This window comes from Mesoplodon bidens (assembly GCF_964165515.1).
Source record: "Mesoplodon bidens genome assembly, chromosome: X".
NCBI classification, from domain to species: Eukaryota; Metazoa; Chordata; class Mammalia; order Artiodactyla; family Ziphiidae; genus Mesoplodon; species Mesoplodon bidens.
In genome coordinates, this window is record NC_138163.1 from 55,980,219 (window position 1) to 56,003,765 (window position 23,547).

A 23,547-nucleotide genomic window follows, 5' to 3' on the forward strand; every position below is an offset into this window, starting at 1 on the left:
TATTCCTATGACAATACAGAGCAACCTCATTTTTTTTACTGGCTGCTTACTATGTCATTATAAATGTATGTGTGTGTGTCTGTGTGTCTGTGTGTCTGTGTATTTTAAAAGCAATCTTCTATTGATGAATTGGAGTCTGATAAGGGGGGATGATATATAATTATTGTTTTGATGTATTGTGTTCTTTCAAGAAAAATTTTTAAACCAGTCTAATACTCATAATAATCCACACATTACTGTAATGAAACTGGATATTGCCTCACTAACTATACCTTTGGCAGAAAAGAGTTTGTAAGCATAACAGTATAATATTCTATGAATATTACTTAAAGTCAAGTTTGACATACACAGCTTTATTGTTTAACATAGTGCCTGTCATATTGTAGCCCATCAGTAAATATTTACTGCATAAATGAACTTTGAAGCTTTTTTTAAATGGCAGTTTTATAATTTCAATTTTATAAAATTCCACATAAAATTATAGTTTTAATCCAGATTGTTGACTGACTGCAAATATGGTTAATGTTGTAGTGTTTAGGGGTCAGAGTTTTGAAAATATTTTGTTTTGTATACTTATAAGTTTTGTACTATAGGAAGTGTTTTACTCACCATGCAAAAAAAGTCAAGAAAGTGTAGTCACTTTCTTTACAATATGTAATACTTTCAGTAGATTAAGTTCATTTTCTATAGAATTTTTTGGCTTTCTGTTTCATTAGTATATTTTTAGTAAAATAAGATAATCAACAAGGACCTACTGTAATACTGTATAGCACAGGGAACTATACTCAATATTTTATAATAACTTATAAGGGAAAAGAATCTGAAAAAGAATGTATATATATATATATATATATATATATATATATATATATATATATATACCATACTGTACACCAGAAACATTGTAAATCAACTATACTTCAATTAAAAATAAATTAAAATAAAACAAACCAAAAATTTATCTTTATTTTAAATAAGTGATATCCATAGTGAGGTTGCAGACAGGTGCCAATCTACTAAATGTTACTAGTGTAAAACAAGCCAAGTATACAATTTGAAGAAAGTGTTATAAGATTTTGTATCCCTTTGACAGAGCAATTTTATGTACATTGAATCTATAATATAGGCATATCTTTTGTATATCTTTACTATTTCTCTTCCATTTTCCTAGTTTTATTTTTATTGTACTTCACAAAACGGTCTGGAACAAATTGAAGATTTGGAAAATTATCTGTTCTTTCACCACAGGTAGTTTGAGAAATGATGGTTTAGATGGCATTTATAAAAGATTTTAGCGGGCTTCCCTGGTGGCACAGTGGTTGAGAGTCCGCCTGCCGATGCAGGAGACACGGGTTCGTACCCTGGTCAGGGAAGATCCCACATGCTGTGGAGCGGCTGGGCCCGTGAACCATGGCTGCTGAGCCTGCACGTCCGGAGCTTGTGCTCTGCAATGGGAGAGGCCACAACAGTGAGAGGCCCCCATACCACACATACACACACACAAAAAGACTTTAGCTGTATTCATATTTTTAGCTGATTTTCTGATAAAATTCCCATTTCCTTTGCTCTCCCTGAGATGCATATTCAAAGAAACAAAAATTCCAGGTAAATTTTTTCTGATCATGTTCATTTATTAGTGGACCCTCACTTTTGATAAGATTTAATGTTTAAGGTTCCTGTGATGCTGCTATTTCAGTTTTATTTAACATTAAGTCCTCTTAAATTTGAAACACTTTATGTACTGCAGAAATATTTTAAGATAATTATAATTTTAAATTGCAGAATGATGACCTAACTCAAACATCAATCTGTTTAAAAGTGACATAAATTCTCAAAGTAGTTGACAGTCATGTTAGCTCTATTATATTTCAGTACAAGTGATTTCCCTCATTTGTACCAGCTTATTTTTCAAAACACCTAAAAGTAATTTTAACTTTCCTTCTTCTATTTTTTACCTTGAATTACCTGACTGCCTTATTTTAATCTGTTTCTTCTTTATTACTCTTTTTATAGCCCATTCATTATTGTTGCTGTTGTTTTTTTTCATATCAAGTTTTCCCATGTGTCCTTTTTTTTTGTAGTTTAGCAGGAGTAAGGTATTATTGGATGTATTTATGCTCTTTTCTTCCTTTCCTTCCATAATCAGGCACTCTGGAGCCATTGGGTAACTTGTTCTGTGTTAGAAACTGAACACATGAATCACTTGTTTTTGCCATTTTAATGCTGTTTACTTTAAAGTATGAATGACAGTTTGCCACTAAGCCTGCTCTTATAATAAAAATAGATTTTAGTTTAGTAGTAGCTCTTGACCAAAGATCTCAAATTATGATAGAGAATTAAATGTTAAATGTCCAGCACTGATGAAATAGGTAAGGTTTATTATGGCCATATGGGCACTATTACTCAATGGAAGAGCTGCCAAAACAATACTGGGGTCTTTATTACCAGGTTAAGCACCAAGCTTTTTCTACTTCAGGGATTCAATTTAACCTTTAAAACATAAATCCAGTCTTTGATTTTAAATTATTTCATGATTTAGGGAATTAAAATTTAGCAGGCATTTATTGAGTGCTTGTTATATTGCAGTCATTGTACTAGGCACAATAGAATGGGGGATAATTCAAATCTGAATAAGTTATTTTGCCAAGGTACATATCTAGTGCTCAGCAAAATCAACCCATAACATGCTAAAAATTGACCACATGCTTTTATTTGTAAACCAATAAATTGTTGTGCTGAGCCCATTTCAAAACCTTTGGTCAAAGGTTAGATATAGTTAGATACAGGAAAATAAACTCTAAAAAAGCTAAAGATTACATGTATGTTCCTGGGCTTCCTAGTTTGCAGAGCTGATTGGGAGAGATGAGCTGACTCACACAGTGTGAAGTCAAACAAAGAGCTAAGAAATCTGTTCTTATCACCAGGAAATGATATATGGAAAAAATGTAAGGGGTAGAATGTTGGTTTTTATGAGATTTTGTTGTATTGAATGACATTTTAAAGATAATATTTGGACAAAGAAAGAAAAATAAGTCAGATTGATAAGAAACTTGCAGAGCTATGAATAATAGATTATAGTGACTAGGGCAATTTTAAACAAATATTTTTCTATTTTTTATCATCAACAAATTGTTGCAGATGATAATTAGATAAACATTAATTTTAGTCACTAAAGATGTGTTAAAAGTAACTGCAATCTAAAATCTATTTCTTTTTGAAATTCCCAATTAAGTATTTTATGTTTTAATGATGACTAATTAAAAATGAACATTTAAAATAAATTGTTTCATTATAATTATAATAATGCATATGAAAATGTTTAGTAAACTATAAAATGCTATATAAATGCTTGACATTTTATATATTAAGTCCTATAAATTTATGAGAGTTATATTATTGGAAATAGCATTCCACAAGATCAAAGATAAATAATGAGACAGCAAATGGATAAACACCTTGACTTGTAACTACCAGTACTGATTTCTGTAGACTAAGATGAAGAGAGACATCATTATGAAAATAATAAAGTGGTAAAGATGTTATTTTCTGAAGTGGCTAGATATTAGTAAAATCCTATTGAGCAAAGGTCACTAGGTTTAATCAGAGGAAACACTCAAGTTCAATTGATCATTTTCTATCTTGAATTTATAGAATTATACAATCTGTACTTTATAATGGCAATAAAACATATTTTCATTCTTCATATTTCAAGATTTCCCTTGTAGGAGAAATGGCTGTGCCTGAAAAAAAGGAGTTTCAATGTTTTAGATATCCTATACAGCAATGGTTCAAAGATGTTAGTTCTACATTTTGGGTTTTGAATAGTACAGGAAAATTAAATTTGGATTTTTCCCTCGATGAGATTATCCATTTACTATTGAAAGAACCTTACCAAAATGAATATTCTCATTTCATTGGGCATGCATTTAATGCCTGTGGGATTATATGGAACCAATTCAATGTCTTCAAAAGGAAGGAAAAAGATTAGAATCACTAACTCTCTGCCCTTCAGACTTCTCCATTATACTTTATCTTTGAAAATTTAGGGGCAGGGAAGAGGACAGAGGTCTTCTTTCCATAGGGATAAATGATGACAGATATGAGGCAAACTGACTTTTCTCTATGTGATATGTAATAACACACAGGGAGATAAAAGCAGCTTTCACAGGCAAATATTAAAATTAGATTCTGTTACATTTAGGGCTGATCAATATGATTTTGTTTATTTTCAGCTATGTTTCGTATGAACATTTGGGGCTTAGAGTTTGAGGTTTACTAGTTTATCTGGTGTATCATGAAGCATGATAAACCTTTTTATAGAAAATTATAGCTCTCTAAGATGTTGGAATCAATAGCAATAATGATGCCTTACATTCATGTTGTGTTTTACAGTATACAGAGCAGTTTCTTACGATTATACCTAGAATCTTCACAAAAGGAATGGAAGTAGGCATAGTATAGTCAAGTGGTGTTAAAAGACTTTTGATATCATAGATCTAGAATTGAATATTGGCTCTGCTACTTACTTGCTTTAAGTTTGAGCAAGTTACCTAATCTCTTTGAATGCTACTTTCTTGTATTTTGTAAAATGGGCATGATAATTAAAAATCCAGCTAGCACAGCTGTTATGAGGAACTTATGATCATATATGGTTATAGCAGCTGATTCCGAGGAGTTGAGATATATTGCTGTGTAAATAGAGTGAATTTTATTTAATCTCCATCTACCAATGAAACACAGGAGGCTCTCAGGGCCTAATATTCAACCAGGACTTGAAATCATATTCATAATTTAAATCCAAAGCTTTATACTATACCACTCTCCCTGTATAGCATTTCTACAATTCAAAATATAGTCAACGAAACATTGGAATTATTTCATTTAATGTGATTTACTTTTTTTATACTATATTGGGTTAAAGCCAGCTGCCCTGTGAGGTTTTTCTTATACTTTTATTTGAGTATTAGCAATCATGGTTGAATTTCCTACAGTTCTAAGCAACCAATAGAATGTGCTGGAAGTGGTACCATCTACCTTCTGAGCATGGGTCATAAAAGATAATGAGGTTTTAGTTTTATTTGCTGAAACACTTGCACTTAGAGCCCTGAGCTGCCATGTGAGAGATCTGACTACTCTCAGATACCATGTTGTATGGCTTATGCAGAGCTTGTATGTAGGCAGTTTGGCTGAAAGCTACTGCAGAGCCCAGCCTTTCAGCCATTTCTGCCAAGGCACCGAATATGTGAGTGAAGCCATCTTGAATCCTCCAGGCCAACCCATCTGCCCTCTGAGTACAAATGAATAACTATGGTTGAGGCCAAAAAAGAGAAGAAAAATTGTTCAACTGGGCCTAGCCAAAATTCCTGACTTAGAATATCTGTGAGATGTAATAAAATTGTTGTGGTTTAAGCCACTTAATTTTGGAGTAGTTAGTTACATAGCAATAGATCACTGGAGCAGGTTGTTTACATAGGCAATTCTATATTCCTGGAATGCTTTTTCTTCCTCTCTGTCACTTTGACCACTTTCCTTTTGTCTCTTTGACAATGATAAAAAGTAAGTTCATAGTCACATACTTATTATCTTAAAGGAAAACTGAACAAGTGAGGAAATGTCTTAATCAGAAGTGCAAAGGAATGGGGGTATTGTTACAGGACATGACTGGTGTTACACATGTTATATTACAGGAGAAAAAAATGTGACAAATAAAGAAAAGGTTTGAACTACAAAATTATTTGGAAGCAATACTTGGATAAAGATTGGAAATGACAATTAAAACAGTAGGCTAAGTAAAGTTGTATTTTATTTATTTATTAATTAGAGGTTCGGAAGAGTGAGAGTTTTGGTTGAGGCATGATCTTGTGGCAATGGTATAGTTTCTTCCATGTTCTTCCATGGCCCAGTTAGACAACATTGGTTGATCATTAATAAAAACAATAATGGTAACAAATATTTATTGAGGATAGTTAATGCATCATCTTATTTAACCTTCATGCAAATCCTGCAAAATAAGTATACTGTTGCTATTATCCACACTTTAAAAACAAGAAAGCGAAAATTCAACTAGATTGACTCCAAAGCGTTAGCCTTTTCCACTCAAGCCTCCAACTGCCACAGCTACATAATAGGCCAGTTACCATTATTTTTCTTTTCTCTTGCATTACTACAGGTAGTAACACTGAGCTAGAGAGACAATTTTCAATATCATGTGCATATAATCAAGAGTCAGAGAAGGCTGTATCAATTTACATTCCCACCAACAGTGCAAGAGAAGTGAATAAAGAGAACAGCTGGGAGAATGTAGGTAGCTGAATGCAAACTTTCCCACACTCCTGGAAATAGGAAGAGTCATAAGTATTTTATTTTTCTATTTCAGAGCTATAAAAAAGCCTTTTCTAAGATTCTATTAACATAATTAAGTTCTCAATGCTTTTGAAAATTAAAGCTCCTTAGCATGCTACATAAAAGAAAAGAGGACTGCTTACTTCTAGTGAATCACTGTTGTGATTTGCAACGTGAAGTCCGTAAGTTTTCTTTCTTGATGTTTTCAATTTGTAGTCTATACGTTTGAAAGTTTCTGTTGGGAATGTTTGCATTTATAGTCTACTAGATAGCAGTCTGTGTGCTGAAGTCTATGTCTGCCATGTATATGTTTCCAAACAGTGTGCATTTGCAAATTTACTAGTTTGCTGGATCAAAGTCTGTAACTACAGTTGGCTTACAGACTGAAGCATTGGCTGATGGAGGAGTATGAAATTAGGGATTGATGAAAAGTGGTGTGCAGTGCACTTCCTTTGAAGATCTATTGCTGGAGTCCTCAGTCATGTTTGTTTTTGTATGAAAATGTGAGCTACCAGGAAGAGAACTATCTCCAGATGAAATGCCATATCTTTAGTAGCAGCATTTTTAAATTTTTTATAGCAGAGGCAGCAAGAACATTTAGTTTGGCTGGCCAAAATAGTTATGCTTTAAAGTTACCCTTTAGTATAGTGGTTTTTCAAACCTTTAAATCATGACCCATATTAAGAAATGAATTTAACTCATGACTCAGTACACACATACATATATAAAGGGAAAAAAACGAAGAACAGGAATTAGGGGCAACAATAATTCCCTTACCTATACGTTTTGTTCTCTTCTGTTCTACTCTATTCTACATTTTATTTTATTCTAGTCTAGTCTAGTCTGTTTCATTTCAAAAGTAAAATGTGATATAACCCACTAAAATGATTGAAAGACTCTAATTTATGGGCCTTCCTCTGCCCATAGTCCTAGAACTTAGTGATTTATGGATGAGAAAGTCCAGCCTCCAGCTTCTGACTTGTAGTAGAAGATGGGCCAGAACAAGATGAGAGCAGTAGAAGGACACCCAGAAATTCTCTTTTTCAAATGAGAAGAGATATTCAATAGAGATGAGTAATAGTTCACCACCATTTGTAACACAATAATATGTAGAAGAAATTATTTGTGGATTTTATAAGTTTTTACCTGGATTAGGTATAAGAAACATTGGAATACATGTAATAAAGGCATACCTCAGAGATTCCAGACCACCACAATAAAGCAAATAGAGCAATAAAGTGAGTCAGACATTTTTTTGGTTTTCCAGTACATTGAAAAGTTACGTGTAACTATACTGTAGTCTATTAAGTGTGCAGTAACATTATGTCTAAAAGAAACAATGTACATACTTCAAGTAAAAAATACTTTATTGCTAAAAAATGCTAACTATCATTTGGGTCTTCAGCAAGTCATAATCTTTTTGCTGGTGGAGGGTCTTGCCTTGATGTTGATGGCTGCTGAATGATCAGACTGGTGATTGCTGAAGGTTGGGGTGGCTATGGAAATTTCTTAAAATGAGACAACAATGAAGTTTGCTGCACTGATTGACTCTTCATTTTACTAATGATTTCTCTGTAGCATACAATGCTGTTTGATAGCATTTTATCAACAATAGAAAATTCAAAATTGGGGTCAATCCTCTCAAGCACTTCTGCTCCTGTACCAACAAATTTTATACAGTATTCTAAATCCTTTGTTGGTTTTTCAGCAATCTTCACAGCATCTTCCTTAGAAGTAGATTCCATCTCAAGAAACCAATTTTTTGGTTCACCCATAAGAAGCAATTCCTCATCTGTCAGTTTTGATGATCTGCAATCATGAGATTGCAGCAATTCAGTCAAATCTTCAGGCTCCACTTCTAATTCTAGTTCTCTTCCTGTTTTCCCCACATCTGCAGTCACTTCCTCCACTGAAGTCTTAAACTCCTCAAAGTCATCCATGAGGGTTGGAATCAACTTCTTCCAAATTCCTATGAATGTTGATATTTTTACCTCTTCCCATAGATCACTACTGTTCTTAATGGTATCTAGGAAGATGAATCTTTTGCAGACAGTTTTCAATTTACTTTGTGCAGATCCATCAGAGGAACCACTATCTACAGTAGCTATAGCCATACAAGATGTATTTCTTAAATAACAAGACTTGAAAGGAAAAATTACTCTTGATCCATAGACTGCCTAATGGATGTTGTGTTAGCTGGCATAAAAACAACGTTAATCTCATTGTCCATCTCCATTTGAGCCTTGAGTAACGTGATGCATTATCAAGGAGCAGTAATATTTTGAAAGGAATATTTTTTTCTGAACAATTAGTCTCAACAGTGGCTTAAACTATTCAGTGGACCATGTTGTAAACAGATGTGCTGTTATCTAGGCTTTGTTGTTCCCATTGTAGAGCACAGGCAGGGTAGATTTAACATAATTCTTAAGGACCCTAAGCTTTTTGGAATAGTACATGAGCATTGGTTTCAACTTAAAGTCACCAGCTGCATTAGTTCCTAACAAGAGAGTCAGCCAATCCTTTGAAGCCTTGAGGCCAGGCATGAACTTCTCCTCTATAGCTATGAAAGTCCTAGATGGCATCTTCTGCCACTATAAGGCTGCTTTGTCTATATTGAAAATCTGTTGTTTAGTGTAGCCACTTTCATTAATTATCTTAGCTAGATCTTCTGGATAATTTGCTACAGCTTCTACATCAGCACTTGCTGCCTCATCTTGCACTCTTATGTTGTAGAGACAGCTTATAGAGATAGATTTTCTTCTGATGCTTCCTCATGCCTCGCAGACTTCATAGAATTGAAAAGAGTTTGGGCCTTACTCTGGATTAAGACTCTGGCTGAAGGGAATGTAGTTGGAATGTTGTGGCTGGTTTGATCTTCTACCCAGACCACTAAATCTTTTTTAAAAACAAAAACAAACAAAATAAAAAACAACAAAAAAACAGATTACTAAATCTTTCTCCATATCAGCAAGGTTGTTTCACTTTCTTATCATTCGTGTGTTCACTGGAGTAGCACTTTTAATTTCTTTCAGTAACTTTTCCTTTGCATACACAACATGGCTGTTGTCTGGTGCAAGAGGTCTAGATTTTGGCCTGTCTCAGTTTTTTACATGCCTTCCTCACTAAGCTTAATCAGTCCAAGCTTTTGATTTAAAGTGAGAGAGGAGGGACTCTTCCTTTCACTTGGACACTTAGAGGCCACTGTACAGCTATTTATTGGCCTAATTTCAATATTGTTGGGTCTCAGGGAATAGGGAAGTCCAAGGAGAGGGATAGAGATGGGGAAAAGTCCAGTCCATGGAGCAGTCAGAACACACACGTTTTTTTGTTTTTGTTTTTGTTTTTGTTTTTGTTTTTGCGGTACACAGGCTTCTTACTGTTGTGGCCTCTCCCGTTGCAGAGCACAGGCTCCGGACACGCAGGCTCAGCAGCCATTGCTCACGGGCCCAGCTGCTCCGCGGCATGTGGGATCTTCCCAGACCGGGGCACAAACCCGTGTCCCCTGCATCAGCAGGCGGACTCTCAACCACTGCGCCACCAGGGGAACCCAAACACACACATTTATTGACTAAGTTTGCCATCTTTTATGGGCATGGTTTCTGGTGCTCAAAAACAATTACAATGGTAACATCAAACATTAGTGATCTCAGATCACCATAACAAACATAATAATAACGAAAAAGTTTGAAATATTTTTAGAATTACCAAAATGTGATACAGAGACATGAATTGAGCAAGTGCTGCCAGAAAAAAAATGGAGCCAATTGACTTGCTTGATGCAGGGTTGCCACAAAACTTCAATTTGTGAAAAATGTAGTATCTGAAAAATATAATAAAGCAAAGCGCAATAAAATGACACGCTTATTTACCTTTAATAAAATTTAGGGTTACAATTTTTATTTTATCAATTAGCTTTATTTCTTTCAATTTTAAAAGCAATATATACTCATTTACAGATAATTACAAAAAACCAAAACGCTTTAAGTAAAAACTACCTATAATTCTACCACCTATTAATAATATTTAACAATATTTTCATATAACACTTATTCTCATTTTTTATCTTGATATGTATATTTTTCTTTAAAAAATCATTGTCATACCATATATATTCTACCTTTTATTTGAAATTATAACATAAGGATTTCCATGGCATGGCATTACATACTCTTTGAAAAATAATTTTAATGTAAGCATCATATTAAAGATGTATACTATGATTTATGCATCTGTTTTTTTGTTGTTAGACATAAAACAAGTTAGTTTTTATTTGCTCACCCAAATTTATAGCTAATTATAAATAATGCTGCATTGAACATTATTGCACATACATCATAGTTGAATTTTAACCTCATGGTATATTTTATAGGACTTAGATTTAATGGATCAACAAGTACAATTATTACTGCCTACATAAGTATATCACTAAACTTCTTTCCAAGAAGGCTATATCAATTTATGTTTTCAGAAACAGCCCATGGTACTACTTTTGACACGGCACCCTTTAAAAAAAAATAAAATACTGGTATTGTCTTAAGAAAATTGCCAGTTTAATACCTATTACTTTTATTTTTACTTTTGCCTATTTTATAAAATTTACACTTATATTTTTAACTATTATTTTCTATAATTATAAAATTTGAGAACAATATATTTGATTTCTCCTTATGTAAGTTGAAATACTTAGCAACTTTTATTACATCTTTTCGTCAATTCCCAATGTGTGCCAATACAATTTAGAATTATAGACCTGTGTTATTATTATTATATAATTATTTCATATTATAACATTCTTTTATATATCATTTTATCTCTTGTGATTAATTTCTTTACAGTAATTATAAATATGTCTCTGTTTGTTTAATTGCTGTAAATTACCATCGTAAACCTATTCTTGTGTTCTTATTTTCAGTTTTTGAGTATTTTTTAAAAAATATGAGCTCTAATACATTAGACATTTTTAAAAACTTTTGGTTACTGATCATTCCATTTCACCCCTTGCAATGATGCATCACTGAGAACTATAATTTCCTTAAGAAATTTAGCAATAAATATTGAGGAGGTAATTATCTGTGACTTTAAAAGCTTTCCAACTGGTAGATGAGTGACCAATAAATTTTAGTTTATATCCCCATCCTTGAGACACTAATATGGCAATATAAAATGAGAACAATACAAGTCTTCCCTTATGCATATTGTGCTTGTCCATATCACTTTTACACATGCTAAGCACAAGTTGGTCTTTGCTTCATAGACCTGCTTCTCTACTAAAAACAACTCTTCTCACAGCTATTTAGTTTCTACAACCTTGCTCTGTGCTTTTGTATGCATTTAAATGGAAAGGTGGATTAATGTGAATCAGACAACATCATCTAAAACTGGAATGGCCATTTATTTGTTTGGACTAAAGAGTGTAATTGAGGGCTTCCCTGGTGGCGCAGTGGTTGGGAGTTCGCCTGCTGATGCAGGGGATACGGATTCGTGCCCTGGTCTGGGAAGATACCACATGCCACGGAACTGCTGGGCCCGTGAGCCATGGCCGCTGAGCCTGTGCGTCTGGAGCCTGTGTTCCACAATGGGAGGGGCCACAGCAGTGAGAGGCCCACGTGCCACAAAAACAAACAAACAAACAAACAAAAACAAATAAAGAGTGTAATTGAGTTGAAAGACTATCCTACAGCATTAGAAGGCTTAATATGTTTGTGATGTGTTTTGAGTATATATGTTGTGTGTGTGCAAATATTTTATATCTACAACATGAAACAATAGAATTTTCTAATAGAATTTTCTATTAAATAGTTGTTTCTAAATTATTTATTGTTTTAAAAAGTAGTGAGGGGACATCCCTCTTGGTCCAGTGGTAAAGAATTCGCCTTACAATGCAGGGGACGTAGGTTCGATCCCTGGCCAGGAACTAAGATCCCACATGCTGTGGGGCAACTAAGCCTATGCACCACAACTACTGAGCTTACGCACCTCAACTAGAGAGCCTACATGCTGCAGACTACAGAGCCCATGCACTCTAGAACCCACATGCCACAACTATAGAGCCCACGTGCCCTGGAGCCTGTGCACCACAACTAGAGAAGAGAAAAAAATCCTGCACACCATAACTAGAGAGAATCCCGCAATCCACAATGGAGAGCCCCTGCGCTGCAATGAAAGATCCCGCATGCCTCAGTGAAGATCCCCTGTGCCACAACTAAGACCCGATGCAGCCAAAAATAAATAAATAAATAAATAAATAAATAAATAAATAATCTTTAAAAAAAAGTAGTGGGAACAAATTTCAAATTTTGAATAATTTTATTCAAACCTTAAAGGACTATCACAATGCATAGTGGAGATTTTGGTAACATAAATTTATACATGATTTTGCTTCTGCTGCATGCATATCTACTATAGCCCTCCTCTGTTGCCTGAATGCAGTAATAACATGAAATCTAAGTTGAACATCTGTTTTTAAATCAATGCTGACCTTGCAAAAGAGATTTCATGCAAAAAACTGTGGTTTGACTTAATAGAATTGTTACTAAAATTGTCTTAAGGTATTTCATAAGAATTTACATCCTTAAAGCATTTCTGATGAATTAATGAAGTTCAAGTGATTTTGAACACAAGTTAGATGACGTGAATGAGTAAAATAATATAAACTGTTGTCTTTCCTTCACTACATGTGCAATGTAACATGCAGTGTTGGTGATAAGCAAATAGAAATAATGGAAAAGGAAGAGCAGGAGGGTGTTAATAATTACTGGATTCTTCCAGTGTGCTAAGGTCTTTGTATAGCAATTCATTTTTACATATAAGGAAGAAAAATATTATTATATTATATCATATTACATTATATTATAATAATATAAAGAAGATAGAGTATACCTTTAGCCCAGTTTCTGTCTTCAGTTGCAGAATAATATAATACTATATTTGTAATTTTTAGCTAGTAACTTTGCATAAAATAATAAACTATTGAATGGGTATTTATATTCAAACTGTGATTAAAACAGATTATTTGCCCTGTAAATTTCTTTTCTCTTTTATGAAATAAGATATGTAATATTTTCAAGTAACAAAAAAGCAAACAGATTTTAATTGTTTTGACAGGCTTGATAGTAACTGTATTTTTTAAAAAAACTAATTGCCCTCCCTTCATGTTCCTTTTATAGATATAGAGATGGAATACTTTATTATGCTAAAATAGACAATTTTCAAGGACTAAATAAGCTTAGAAATTAAGTTCAAAAGAAAGCAATCTTTCTGTCAGTGATATATGGCTAACTTCTATCAAGTTTGGAAACGCTCATTTTTAGGCAACATTATAAAAATTGTTTTCTATGAAATACTGTAATTTGCAAAAAGTAACAAAAGAAAAGTTGGAGATTAGTGTAAGAAGTTCTAAATTGTAGTCAACAATTTACCTCTGTTTTCTCCTAACACCTCACTAAAAATGGGAATGAGAAAAAGCTAAATGAGACATAAACCCATGAGGAAAGAAAACAGGAAAAATTATGGCAACAGCAAAATTTTTGAAACTGGGAGTAATATGATTTAGCAAACAAGGGAAAGCTGAATCTTAAGCCAGGAAGTGATAGGGTGGCATGGAAGCAGCCCAGGAGAAAGCTAATGTGTGATCCAGAATTTCAGAAGTGCTCAGGCATTGGAACAAGAACCTCTAAATGTGGGAGTAAGATCCCCAGGTCCCCTCCTGATTCTTTGTATTTGAGGAACTGCGTCTCCTACAATTAAAGAAGACTGAAAGTTTGCTCTCTTAAGATGTTGAATAGAGAGACTCAGCACTGGAGGGTTCCAAGTACAGCAGAGTGTAAGGATACTCATTACAGAGAAATTAAGTTAAAATGATGAGAACCCAAGTATTTTTTCCCCCGGTAAGACTCCAGAATTATGTAAACCAGACATACTCCTCTCAAATATAGTATTAAAAGATTCTTCTCTGGAAAACTGAGTAACCAAGGAGAAGAGATCTATACATGCTGACTCTTGGGAGTTCCCCTAAGAAACAGCCCAAACATATTGTCACACATGAAGCCAACCATATATTGGTTCATCAAGCCTCATTCATGCTCAGAGTTTCCAGTTAGTGTTTTATGTGGTTTACTCTTAAATTTAATTGCCATATATTTGAGGAAACCCTATAACAAGAAAGAAAGGGAACAAAATAAGTCTAAACATCAAAGCAACTTTATAGAAAACAGAGACAATGCAGGGAGCAGAAAGATTTTTTAAAAGCATAATTGCTATCCTTACAGAAATAAGAAAAAAGAACAGGAGGTTATGAAAAAGAAGCATTCAGATAACTCAAAGGATTTCCTGAAGTACAAATAATGTGATAGCAGAAATTAATAGTTTAATATAAAGATTGGAAGGTAAAGTTTAGAATTTTCTATAGAAACACTGCAAGCTAGAATATAATAGAGCAATCCCTTTAAAATTTTGAGAGATCCTTTAAAAATATTTGAATTCTATACCCAATCAGCCTATTAGTCAAATGCTAAGATAGAATAAATGTATGTTCAGGTATGGAAGATCTCAAAATTCTACCACCCAGGTGCTCTTTTCAGGAATCTACTAGAGGTTGTGCTGCTCCTCCAAAATGAAAGAACAGTCTAAGAAAGAGTGAAATATAGGATAACAAGAAACAAGGAAGCCTACATAGAAAATCATAATGGGAATTCCTAGGGTGATGTTGAAGGAAGACAAAAAAGAGCACAGCTATGCAATGGACTCAGTGAGCCATCAGCCTGATGTGGAGCAGGGGGAAGAAAGGTTCTTGAAAAGATGTCTTGAAGAAAAGAAATTAAATTTACAGATTTTTGATAAACTGAACAAATTGAGAGATTTACATCTCTGGTAGAGAATTTGGGTATCAAGTAAAAAAAATAGTATGTAGAAAAACTGCAATAAATAAATGCAAGTATTAACTCTGGGGATAACAACTGTCATATGTGGAAGAAAAATGCACTTTTCGGTTATTATCTACTTGCTAAGAGTCGTATAAATCTTTAATGTTTATGTTTACTAAGAAGTGTGATATAACTTGGGAGAATAGGGAAGGGCAAGAGTGCACATGTGATTGTGTATGTGTGCATGTATGTGCACACATGTACATATGTCTGCACACATGGTTTTAGAGTGTGAAGGACTTAAATCTTTTCTTCCATAGTAGAAAGTCAATATGTAATTTTTTAAAAAGCATAGAAATAGTAGTGTAATTATGCTACTTAGAGGTACAGTGATACATGCCAGAGTACACAGCTAAAAGAATAGACAGTTATCTTCTCTGGTAGCAGAAATGCAAAGTGGAGAGGAATGGCATAGGGAATATTTTTTATTATGTCTCATGTAAATAATTTTTAAGCTATGTGCATGGATAATACTAATAATTGATCAATTAATGGAATTAAAAAAACACATGGGATAGTGCACTGGTGGTTCCTGGCAACCTGTAGGTGAACTGGTTTCATTCATATCACATTGCTGTCCTCAGCCTATATTCATTCTTTCAACAAATATTTTTGAGTATTTACAACATATCAGGCACTGTCCTAAATGTTGGGAGAACAACAATGTGCAAAAACCTCAATTTTCACAGGCCTCATTGATGGAGCACAACTGAAGCTCTTCTATTGCTCTTCTCTAAAACCAGACATTCTGCACATTATAGTATCTACAGTACGTCATATACAAGGTTCCTTATAAATGGATATGTAGTGAGCTTTACTTTCTTACAGGCCCTAGATAAATTAAACAGAAATAGGTTAATTAAAAGAAAAAAATAATTTTTATTGGGGTGTAGTTGCTTTAAAATGTTGTGTTAGTTTCTTCCATACAACAAAGCAAATCAGCTATATGTATACCTATATCCCCTCCCTCTTTCTCCACCATCCCACTATCTAGATCACCACAGAGCACAAAACTGAGCCCCCTGCACTATACAGCAGGTTACCATCAATATCTGTTTTACACATGTCAGTTCACATACATCAATCCTAATCTCCCAGTTCATCCCACCCTCCCCACCTCATCCCCCGTGTCCACACATCCATTCTTTATGTCTGGATCTTTATCCCTGCCCTGGAAGTAGGTTCATCTGTACCATTTTTCTAGATTCCACATATATGCATTGATATATGATATTTGTTTTTCTCTTTCTGACTTACTTCACTCTGTGTGACAGACTCTAGGTCCATCCACCTCACTACAAGTAACTCAATTTCATTCATTTTTATGGCTGAGTAACATTCCATTGTATATATCTGCCACATCTTCTTTATCCACTTATCTGTTGATGGACATTTAGGTTGCTTCCATGTCCTGGTTATTGTAAATACTGCTGCAATAAATATTGAGGTGCATGTATCTTTTTGTATTATGGTTTTCTCAGGGTTTATGCCCAGTAGTGGTATTTCTGGGTCATATGGCAGTTCTATTTTTAGTTTTTTAAGAAACCTCCCTACTGTTCTCCATAGTGGCTGTATCAATTTACATTCCCACCGTTACTTTATTCTCATGGTTTCTTGGCAGAGAATTCTTATGGTAATTTTAAGGGACTCACAGTAGTCAAAATAATTTTGAAAAAAGAAAAAAAGTTGGAAAACAAACTCCCTGATTTCAACATACATTACAAAGATGCAGTAATCAAAACAGTGTAGTATTGGCATAATGACAAATAAGTAGATGAACGGAATAGAATAGAGAACCCAGAAATAAACCCTCCCACATATGGTCAAATGATCTTCCACAAGAGTGCCAAGTCCATTCAATGTGGAAAAGACAGTCTCTTTAACAAAAGGTGTTGGGAGAATTGATATGCACATGCAAAATAATAAAGTTGGATCCTTATCCTACAGCATATACAGAAATTAACTGACAATGAATTAAAGAGCTAAACATGAGACCTGAAACTATAAAACTTTAAGAAGAAAAACAGGGGAAAAGCTTCATGACATTGGACTTGGCAATGATTTCATGGGTATGACAGCAAAAGCACAGGCAGCAAAAGAGAAAGATGGACAATTTGCATATCAAAGAACACAATTAACAGAGTGAAAAGGCAAACAATGAGGGCTAGACAGGGGATGATGGGTGGGGGTTGGCAAAGGTGGTGAAGGTACAAACTACCAGTTATAAAATAAACAAGTCATTGAGATGTAATGTACAGCATGTGATGACTATAGTTAATAATACTGTATTGCACATTTGAAAATTGCTAAGATAGTAGATCTTAGAAGTCCTCATCAAAAAAAAAAAGGAAGAAGGAAAAAAATGGCAATCTATGGAATGGAAGAAAAATATTTGCAAATTATATATTTGATAAGGAGTTAATGTTCAGAATATATAAAGAACTCCTATAACTCAACAACAAAATATCAAATGATCTGATTTTAAAGTGTGGAAAGACCTTGAAAAGACATTTTTCCACAGATGATATGCAAATGTCCAACAAGCATATAAAAAGATACTCAACATCACTAATCTGAGAAATGGAAATCAAAACTATAATAAGATATCATCTTATACTCACTAGGTTGAGTACTATAAAAGAAAAAACAGAAAATAGCAAGTGTTGACAGGGATGTGGGGAAATGGGAACACATGTGCACTGTGGATGGGGTTGTAAAATGTTCAACCACTATGGAAAACAGTATGGAGTTTCCTCAAAGAACTTTAAAACATTCCATATGATTCAGCAGTCCTATTTCTGGATATATACCCCCAAAGAATTGAAAGCTGTGTCTTAAAAAGATATTTACACATTCCTGTTCATAGCAGCAGTATTTACAACAGCCAAGAAACATATATGTCCATTCATTTCGATGAATGGATAAACAAATTGTGAGGTATATATAATGAGATACTGATCAGACTTTAAAAGGAAGGAAATCCCAACACATGCTACAACATGCACGAACCTTGAGGTCATTATGCCAAGTGAAATAATCCAGTTACAAAAAGACAAATATTATATGATTCCACTTATATGAGGTATGAAAAGTAGTGAAATTTATGGAAACAAAAGGTAGAATGGTGGATTTCCAGGGGTTGGGTGAGACGGAAATTGAGAGTTGTTGTTTATTGAGAATGTATTTTCAGGTTGGCAAGATGAAAAATTTTGGAGATCTGTTTCACAACAATGTGAATATACTTAACACTACTGAACTGCTTAAAAATGGTTAAGAAGGTAAATTTTATGTTATGTGTTTTTTACCACAATAAAAAAATAACTTAGCTAAAATTTTTTTCATGGCCTCAAAGTTGAGAACATTTGAATTTCTCCATGGACTTTTCTTATGCTACTGCATAAGCTGGCTGTGTATGTATGCATGCTCACAGCTTCCCTTTGTTAAGTCTATTCACCCTCAGTTTAAAAAAAATTGTCCTCATGAAACTTTTGGGTTACCTGGAATTTTACAGTAAAGCTGTTAGTGAATATTCAAACAAATATGCATGGTTTGCTTGCTGTTCTAGTAGCTGAGTGGTGAGGATGAGCTGAAAGAGCTGGAGTAGAATCTTGGGTTATATGAAAGACTTTTCTCAGGTTCTGAGGACAGAGTCCTGAGAGTGAATGACAAACCTCACGAAAATTTTGCCTGTTGATTCCATGGTCAATAAATGCAATGATTTCCTCAGAGAACTGCCATGGATCCAGTATCATCCTTCTCTCCTCTAAAGTTACCTCTGTCTGCAGAATATATACTATTCAAACATCACATATTCACACCTGCCTTGTATCCTTTTCACAGTCTCATGCATGGAAGGTGCCCAATAAATATTTATTTTATACATGAATGCAAGAATCTTTAGTTTTTTAAAATGCTGAAAGTGTTCCATTCTAAAGGGAGCACTGAATTAGAAGTCAGACAATCATGACATTAGTTCAGGCTGTCTAATGATCCAGTCATGACAGTCATTTGAATTTTGGCAAGTCACAGCCTTATGAGTGGGACAGTCCTCATTTGTAAAATAATGAGAGTTATGAATAAATAATGATAACACCTGGATCAAATTAGAGAATGTTTTTGATGCATTTGTAAACTGTATGGAAATATAAAATGTAGCATGGCATTAATTTTCAGAATTAATATATGTCTTGTTCTTTGCTAAGTTCAGTGGAGATAAAAAGGAAGCATGATCCTTAAACATTCCTTCAGGAAACAATGTACTCATCTATCTAATTCTGAAGGACTACCTTGTTTGCTTTATTTTTTTTTACATCTTTATTGGAATATATTTCTTTTACAATGTCGCATTAATTTCTGCTGTACAACAAAGTGAATCATCAACTATTCTATCAAGAACTGTCCTCTTCTTCTGATAAAGACCAAGAGCTCAATTTTCACTTTGGCTGCTGGGAAGTTTAAAACTAAAGTTGAGCCTCAATATAGCAGTGATGTAGGTCTTTATGATCTGAGTATTTATTTTTCTGTTTTGTATTCAGGCTGGACACCTTCTTATTATTTTAAATTTCTATTTCTCTTATTCTTTATGTATAATTGTTGTTTTAGAACATTTATTGTATACATTCAGGTTACAAGAAGCCTTAAATATTTTAAAAATGAGGTAGAGGTACAAGTAAATATTTTTTAAAATGTCAAGTGACATAATAATTTGGCAAGAGAATTACATTCATCCATAAGAGAAGGAGTAAAAGCAGCAGATTGTGGTAGAATGCAGTATTCAGAATATTGATACATTTTCCCCCTCAAAAAAAAAAAAACCAAAACAAACCCCACACAGCCTTGTAGCCTAAACCATACATGAAGTGACTAAACATTTTTTTCTAATTTTACTTTTTAGATTTTGATATTTAAAGTAAAGATATATATTAAAATACAATTACATTATAGAAATTTAGGAAAGTGGAAATAAGAAATTGTGTTGGCAGGTTATATGTATCTAGCAATTTACCCACTACTTTTTGGTTATCCACTTTGTTAGTGTATAATTTTTTTAATAGTCTCTTATGATTCTCTTTATTTTTGTGGCATCTGTTGTAATGTGTCCTTTTTCATTTATAATTTTATATATGAGTCTTCTCTCTCTTTTTTTCTTAGTCTAGATAAAGGTTTGTCAATTTTGTTTATCTTTTCAAAAAGTCAGCTCTTTGTTCTATTGATTTTTTCTCCTGTTTTACAGTTATCTATATCATTTATTTCTGCTCTAATATTTATTATTTGTTTTCTTCTGCTAATTTTAGGCTTAGTTTATTCTCCTTTGTTAGTTACTTGAGGTGTACAATAAGGTTGTCTGAGATCTTTCTTCTTATTTTAATGCAGACGTTTATCCTCATGAACTTTCCCTTTAATACTTGTTTTGCCACATTACATAAATTTTGGTATATTTGTTTTCATTTACATTTATCAGGATATATTTTCTAATTACCCTTTGGTTTCTTCTTTGGTTCATTGGTTGTTCAAGAGTGTGTGGTTTACATTCCACATATTTGATATTTGAGAATTTTCCAGTTCTGCTTCTGATATTGATTTCTAATCATTCCATGTGGTCAGAAAAGATATTTGGTAGGATTTCAATTTTCTTCAATTTGTTAAGACTTGTGTTGTGACCTAATATGTTATCTATCTTCGAGAATGTTTCTTGTGTGCTTGAGAAAAATGTGTATTTTGCTGTTCTTGAAGGACTATTTGTATTTTCCTTTTGGTTCATTTTGTCCTAGTGTTGTTCAAGTAATCTGTTTCCTTATTGATCTCTTATCTGGATGTTCTATCCATTATTTAAATTGGGCTATTGAAATCTGCTGTTACTGTGTTGCTGTCAATTTCTCCGTTAAGTTCAAGCAATGTATTCTTTGTATATTTATGTGTTCTGTTGTTATATATATATATATATATATATATATATATATATATATATATATATATATATATAATTTCTGGTGAGTCGTCCTTTTATCATTTTTAATGTCCTTCTGTGTCTCTTATGAGAGTTTTTGAGTGAAAGTCTATTTTGTTTTATATACATATGGCCACCCATGCTTTCTTTTGTTTACCATTTGCATGGAATATATTTTTCCAACCTTTTGCTTTCAGCATCTGTGTGTCCTTAAATCTAAAATAAGTCTCTTGTATATAGCATACAGTTGGATCTTGCTTTTTATTCATTCAGTCGCTCTGTCTTTTGATTGAGGAGGTTAATCTACGTACATTTAGAGTAATTATTGATAGGGGAGGGCTTACTATTGTCATTTTGATAATTCTTTTTTTTCTTTTACTCTCTTTTCCTTCATTGTTCTCTTCTTTTATGCTTCATTGATTCTTGTAGTGACATGCTTTGATTCCTTTTTTATTTTCTTTTGTGTCTTCTATAGATATTTTCTTTGTGGTTACCTTGGGGCTTAAATAAAACATCACATAGTTAGAACAACCTATTTTAAGCTGATAAATCCTAACTTCAATATTATTAAAAAGTTCTACATTTTTACTCTCCCCCTACTTTATGTTGATGCCACAAATTACACCTTTTATACTGTATATTCATTAATATGTTTTTATACTTATACTTATTTTATCCACTTTGGTGTATTAACCACTTTACCAGAATTAAAAGTGCTTTACATGCCACCATTATAATAGTACAGTGTTCTTATTCATTATATATATATATATATATATATATATATATATATATATATATATATATATATACTTACCAGCAAGCTTTATACTTACACATGTTTTCATGTTTCTGTTTACTGTCTTTTTGTTTCAGCTTGTGGAATTCTGTTTATTATTTCTTATAAGGCAAGTCTAGTGGCAATGAATTCCTTCAGCTTTTGTTTGTTTGGGAAAGTATCTATCCTCTATTTTTGGAGGAAAGCTTTGCTGGATATATTTCTTGGTTGGCAAGGTTTTTTTTTTTTTTTTTTTTTTCCTTTTAGCATTTTGTCACACTCTCTTCTGGCCTGAAATGTTTCTGCTGAGATATCTGTTAACTGTCCTGTGAAGTTTCCCTTGTATGTGATGAGTTACTTTTCTCTTTTTGGCTTTCAAAATTCTCTGTGTCTTTTACTTTTGACAATTTGATAATAATGTATCTCAATGTGGACTTCTTTGGGGTCTTCCTAGATGAAAACCTCTGGGCTTCTTGCATCTGAATGTCCATTTCCTTTCCAGATGTGGGAAATTTTGTTCATTTAAAAAATATTTCTGTTCTTTTCTCTCTCTCCTCCTTCTGTGACTTCCATAATGTGTACATTATAGTGATATCCTGTAAGTCTCTTGGACTTTCTTTTTTCATTTTGCTTCTCTGACCAGATCATTTCAAATGATCCATCTTCAAATTCACTGAGTCTTCTACTTGATCAGTTCTGCTGTTGAACCCCTATAGTAAATTTTTTGGTTAAGTTATTACATTCTTCAGCTCCAAAATTTCTATTTGGTTCTTTTTATATATTTTCAGTCTCTTTCTTTAAATTCTTATTTTGCTCAGACATCATTTTTCTGAGCTCATTGAACATCTTCATGATGGTTAATTTGATTTCTTCGTGTAGTAATTCATATACCTCCATTTCTTTAGCATCTGTTTCTGGAGATTTTTTTTCCCCATTGATCAGGCCATTTTTACTATTCTTTGTGTTCCTTGTAACTTTGTGTTTGTACCCATACATTTGAAAAAACTGCCACCTTTCTTAGTCTTCATGGACTGCCTTCATACATGGAGAGACTTTCACCAATTCCCTGGCTAGAAACTGTAGGGGCCTCTGAAATCTTTTATGTGAATGTATCATTTCTGGACTTGTGTGGGTAAATTCCTAATTAGAGAGATTTGCCAATTTTGGAGCTCATTATCTCTTTCTCTCTCTGGTGTCTGTCGGCTGGACCATGGGTCCTGTGAAACAGCAGTATGCCACTCACCTGTTTTTCTCAGCAGCCTCCAGCCATCTAGAGTTTGCCAGGTCATATCAGCACCCCAAATAGGGCTTGACAGAAACTGCTTCTTTGGGCAGTCTCCCAAAAGCCAGAGCTCTGGGCATATGCCCTACACTTCTCTTTCTCCTGGGATAGAAGTCTAAGCTGTATTAATCCATGTCTGCTGTGCCACAGGCCCTGTGAAGCAGCAGCACACTGCCCAACAATTTTTTTCTTAGTGATCCCCAGGCATCTAGAGATAGATCCAACCCCTTTGGAAGCACCTCCCACAAACTCAGAACATTGGGCCTACAATTCAGTT